This window comes from Monopterus albus, unplaced genomic scaffold (genome assembly GCF_001952655.1).
Source record: "Monopterus albus unplaced genomic scaffold, M_albus_1.0 scaffold52.1, whole genome shotgun sequence".
NCBI lineage: Eukaryota > Metazoa > Chordata > Actinopteri > Synbranchiformes > Synbranchidae > Monopterus > Monopterus albus.
In genome coordinates, this window is record NW_018127932.1 from 1951048 (window position 1) to 1956452 (window position 5405).

A 5405-nucleotide genomic window follows, 5' to 3' on the forward strand; every position below is an offset into this window, starting at 1 on the left:
CAGACAAAGTAAGACAAATGCTTCATATTATGTCAGTGTTGCTGAGTGGCCACTTTACCTCTTTGATGAGGCAGTTCTCCAACGGTACATTTTTTGTGTTCAGTGCCTTTTGTGTGGCTCTGTCTGGCTTATTTACAGTATTTCAACTTCTTATGACTCACATGTGTAGGTACCTTTGTAACAGTGATTTACAGCAGTTGCCTGAACTGCCGGTGCATTGTAACATTCATAGTGACACAGGCCATCCCCCTCAGAAATACAACTCCATACATTCTGAGTTGCATCCAGTGCCAATGCAGGGCAAAACCTGTCTTGTACAGAGTGAGGCTAAAAGTAACAGATGGACAAATAACATCTATAACCAAAACTGACCTTCCAAAAATCACACCCACTCTTTGTATATGCAATCATGCAACCCCACACATGCCTTCAAGATGCAGTAAATGGGTGTGTGGGTGCTAGTCTATTCCCACTTGTTGTGAAATGTGAGTCCTCTGGCCCAACAGTGTTTCCATGGTAAAACGGAACCAGACAAATTGTTCCACTTTACGTCAACAGCAGCTACCAGTAATGGCAAATTCATAGCTAGGAGGACAGATATGGCAGTGTTGTGATGGAAATACTTGTCGACAGACGGACTGATGGAAATATTCTGCTGAAGTAAAGTGTTTTTTTTCACCTGTAGTATTTGATGGACCGAACTGGAGGTTTAAGGCGAGTGAATGCTAACTTGGATTCATCAGATGACCAGAAAACAGCTCTGTTGAGAGATGCTGTGTTTCTCTGTATTTTCCAGATACATGAGTAGTTGATATTTTGCTTGTGCCATAAACAACAGTATTGAGAGAAAGTCACTGTTTCAGAGAGCCATGGTGTCACGAGATACAATCTGCGGTACTGGTTTTGGGCACCGTAGGTCCACCCAGCTGCTGCCAAAAGGCAAACTGAAATAGTACAGTAATACGGGGTCCCTGCAGACATGGATGCCAACAGCTATAAGTAATGACTTGGTAGGAAAAGTAATATGCAATACTTGAGGGAGGAAAATCCTGCTCACTTCCTTAAAAGTCAGTTTCTAAACAGATCCATTGTATTTTTATCCTTTTTTTAAAATGTCATTTTAATTTGTCCTGGGACGCTTAAACTGTGTTTAAGTATAATAAATTAGGCCTATAGGTTTGAGCATATTCTATTAGTTGAAGAATTGAAGAACCTCAATCTAAACTTTGAGATTGGATTTTTCTTTTTTTTTAATTGTTATCCAACTCTAACACAAGTTTTAAAATGCACCACCCTTTTAAAATATGACTGTATTTCACCATGTTACATTAAAAATCGTAAGGTCAAACAGAATCTGATCTTAAAGAAGCACAACCAATGTCTCTGTAGAATGCAGTAGTACAATATTTAGCCATAGGTGTTTAACCCATAGCAGTGAATGTTGAAGATTTGATTCCTACACAGATGCTGTGAGGTCGCATTCTGGCATGATGTGCAGTGACTCTCCTTGACTCATCTGCAAACTCCATCTCCCACAATCCTCCCACAATGAGCTCGTTGTTGAGCCAGCATTTCTCGGTCTTACTTTGTAAACTGAACCTACGTGGCTGCGTGTCAGTGACATAAACAGGCTGTAATAAATGTAAAATAGATTTGTGTGTGTGCAACCAGACAAACTTAAACTCACTATTGTCAGAGAGAACTTCATACTGGTTTGGGAAGCCTCATGACCTTGACCAAGTCCCCAAGGACTTTGGCTGATAACAGAGTACAAAATTCCTGGTTCAGTAAGGCCTCCATTTTTATTTGTTTGATGAGTATTTTATTTTTGTTCTTTGTGGCTGTGAGCCATATCAAGATCAGTTCTCAAAACTGTAGCCGCACATTTGGTGAAGAAGGAAGCCTCTTGATAAATTTGATAAGGTTTCTGTGTGCTGTTCTCTTTGCATGTTTAGGTGCCCAAGCTGACTACCCAGTAACTGCTTCCTTTTCACCAAACATAAAATGTAAAATGCATTGTTTACTGTCCATTTTACCCAGGATGGAGCTATATACCAAATGTTCAAGGTCATAGTTCATTGCTTGACTGCAGTATATTGTTGCCCAAAGCTGTAGGCCCACTAGGTGTACAGTACAAATACTGCACTATTACTGTAACTAGCTAGGGTTTTACTGGGGCCGTGGCGTTCCCAGTGGCCTCAGTTTTTGTTTTCTTTTTCATATTAATAACACTCATTGGCTTTAGTCATGCTTGTGGTATAGGAAGGACACTTTGTCAGCTTGTCCACTTTGGTTCAGACTGAAATTTAAATATTTAAACAAATCTATCAAGTAGACAAAGTATGTGATGGATTGCCATGAATTTTACATACAGATGTTCATGGTCCTTGGGGGATGGAACCACTGAGTTTTCATCTAGCGGCACCTTTGATTTCTCCAGTACTTTGGTTTATAACCAAACGCCTGCAAAACTAATGCCATTCCATTCCCTGTACTTGAGTTTAGAGCTAATAGCAAATGTTATCATGCTTGCATGCTAAATTAAGGTGAACTTGGCAAACCTGCGTCACTGTACATCAGCATGTTGGCGTTTTCATTGTCAGCACATCGTTTTGTAGGTTTTTGTTCATTATTTACAGCATATTGCTACTAATAACTAATAATACAAATACTATTAAGAATAATATGGCTGAAAGGGCTATAAAATGGCTTTGACAGGATGGTCTTTTACTGGAAACTGGCATAGTGCAGCACTAACACTGCACAAAACAGTAGCATCTGGTGCAATGATCTGTGCATGTTCCCATTTCTGTCACTGCCAGTGTGACTAATGAGATGTATCAGAGTTTGTACTTGCCTGTGTGTCTGTGTAGCTTTGAGGGTTTGTGTAGATGTATGTGTTGTGAACAGTGTGGGAACTGCAGAGGAGGATGTGTGTATTTACAAAGTCTGCTCCGAGTTCCCATGATTTCCTCTGGATAGGGAACTGAGCTGGGATTCATTTGTGTAACATTAATCCCAGAGGCGGGCAGATTTATGCTGTGGTCAACAGAACAGTGGATTCACCCTTTTTGGTGTTGTGGATTATTTCAGGCCTATTGCTTCTCTGTGATGCTAAAACTTGAAATGTTGCACAGTATCAATATGCATAGCTGAAAGCTTGCATCTGACTGTGCAAGAGCTCTGAATACCACAGGAGAAAACAGGTGGGGTGATGCGTTCTTAGCATGACACAGTAATTTTGATTTCACTTTATAAAGTCTCATTACTGCTGTCAATGTGTATGAGCTTTGTCAAAATGACAAGTTTTTAAATGTCACAAAGTGACGGTGCAGGTGTTTCTAATGCTCTGAATTCTAATAATTCAACAAATAAAACAAGACAAAGCAAATGACATAAACTGACACCATTTCCAGTAAAGCCAAAGTGAATTAAAATAAATTACGGCCCCCATTAGCCTGAGCTCCATGTAGTCGGGCCAGACCTACACAGACTAAGATCCAAAGATATATTCATCAGTAATGATTCATAGGTTGCCAAACTTGAACTGTGTGCCCCCAAGGTTGTGAAACCTGCACAGTCACTCTTGTTTCCAGGTCTGATCTCAGAGCTCTGACTGAAATTCACTTTTACTATCCTATGTGGCTTTGACAGTGCTGCCGTGCAGTAGCTCCCCTCACAAGGAATTTTTGTCTCGATTGTTCTTGGCAGAATTTCAGTAGAAGGGAATTAACAGTATGTTTGTCTCAAACTTTACTTATACAAATGTCCTAGTTAACAAAATGTCTCTGCAAAGCTCAGATGTGCAGTAACAAGGCTGTGGTTTAAGGTCCTGCTTTATGTTTTAGGAAAAATACTTGCTTCAAAGTGAAATGAGAGAATTAACCTCATGTTTGTGTAAGAAGTACAGAGCTGGTGTAAGGGCGTGGTTAGCTTAGCATTAAGATTTAGCAGTAGAGGGGAAGACAAACTTTGCTCTTTCCAAAAGTATTTTTTATAATAACCACATATCGGCTAACAATGTGATGATATCACTTGAATCTCCAGCTCCCCTCAGCTTGGTGGAGTGTTAACTGGCATTTCAGCTCGTCGTTCAGCTGTTGGTCTGTTTTGGTTCACCACTCTGAGCAGCATTGTTTTGGGCTCTAAAAATCTGCACAGTACTTGCTCAACTAGTGGAGCACATAGCAGCTAAAGAGACAGATATTTCCCTTAGAAGTTGGTTGAGACCAAAAATGGAGCTAAAAGCAAATACCGGACTTCCATTGGGCAGGTGGACAGAAACATGATGCCAAATGAATGATAATGTTGCTCCAGAACCGTTGGATGCGTGAATAAACTGTTTGCCAACAGATTAGTGAGATAATTTCACTCTTGGAAAGTAAGCAAATAAGCACTTTCCCCAAAATGTTGTACAAATTTTTAAGTAAGGTGCTTTTTATGATTTCTCCAGCAAAATAAAGTGTATGTGATGCTGGGTCATCAGTAACCCTAACCCTGATGGATACAAATTAAGAAGGCACACCCCTGGGAATTCTGGGGAAAGGGAAAAAAACATTTTTTTCTGAATGTAGCAGCAGAGTGTGTAGTTTCTCATGACACACACACACACAGTTAGGTCAGTCTATGGGTCGACTTCTCAGGCTTTCTCTTACACACCCCCAAAGTCGTCTTTGATTTGAAGTATAAGAGTTTGAGCAGTAGGAGATTCTTGTTTTTTGTGTGCTTGTGCTTGACTCAGAACTTGGCCAGTCATTAGTAGACGGCTCTTACAGAGTGTTGGAGGAAGTGGTGACTGATGACTCAGCCAAGCCATGTCTTTCATTCTTTCTCTCTGTGCTCTCCTCCCCCTGTCATCTGCTTTTTGCATTTTATTCATTCCTCTTCTCTTTTCTGCCTAGTTGAATGTCTGTCCTCCTCTCTTTCTCTGTCCCCCCCTTCTTCTCTCTCTCCTTTCCCGTTTCATCTTTACTTTTGGAGGTGTCATTGCGACTGTGTATGTGTGTCTGCATGAGTAGCACACTCAGTAATGTGTGTGGGCAGATAACTGGTTGCTTCAAAGTGATTAAAACATTCCATGTCTTCTTTTTCCTCTCTCCTCTTTGTTTCTTTGCTCTTTTTAGTTTTAAGAGAAGACTTTCTGAAGAAGAGAAGAATGAAGACTGACAAACTGGTAAGTGAAAGTAAACTATGCATTAATTTTTCTCAACATTGGCTGGTATTTAAGAAGAAACACAGTCCTAGAAAAAAACGATTCTTTCAGATTTTAATGTGCTGTAAAGGCAGGTCGAGGACAATGGCTCCATCGTTTTAGATAAGCTTTTTCTTCAAGAGGTTTGGTTAAACAAAGACTCTTAAGTTTTTTATTTATAAGGCTGAAGAAAACGTAGGACTAAAAAGCAGGA

At 40.1% G+C, this 5405-nt stretch overlaps 1 long non-coding RNA gene across 3 annotated transcripts in view; it reads left to right on the forward strand.

The window, feature by feature from the left end:
• The window catches only part of LOC109961083 (uncharacterized), a 60568-nt gene that overhangs the window by 10700 nt on the left and 44463 nt on the right, over positions 1-5405 (forward strand). For all 3 annotated transcript variants that reach the window (XR_002275093.1, XR_002275092.1, XR_002275091.1), the window contains exon 2: positions 5124-5173. This is a non-coding gene — a long non-coding RNA (uncharacterized LOC109961083). The remainder of the gene's footprint in view (positions 1-5123; positions 5174-5405) is intronic.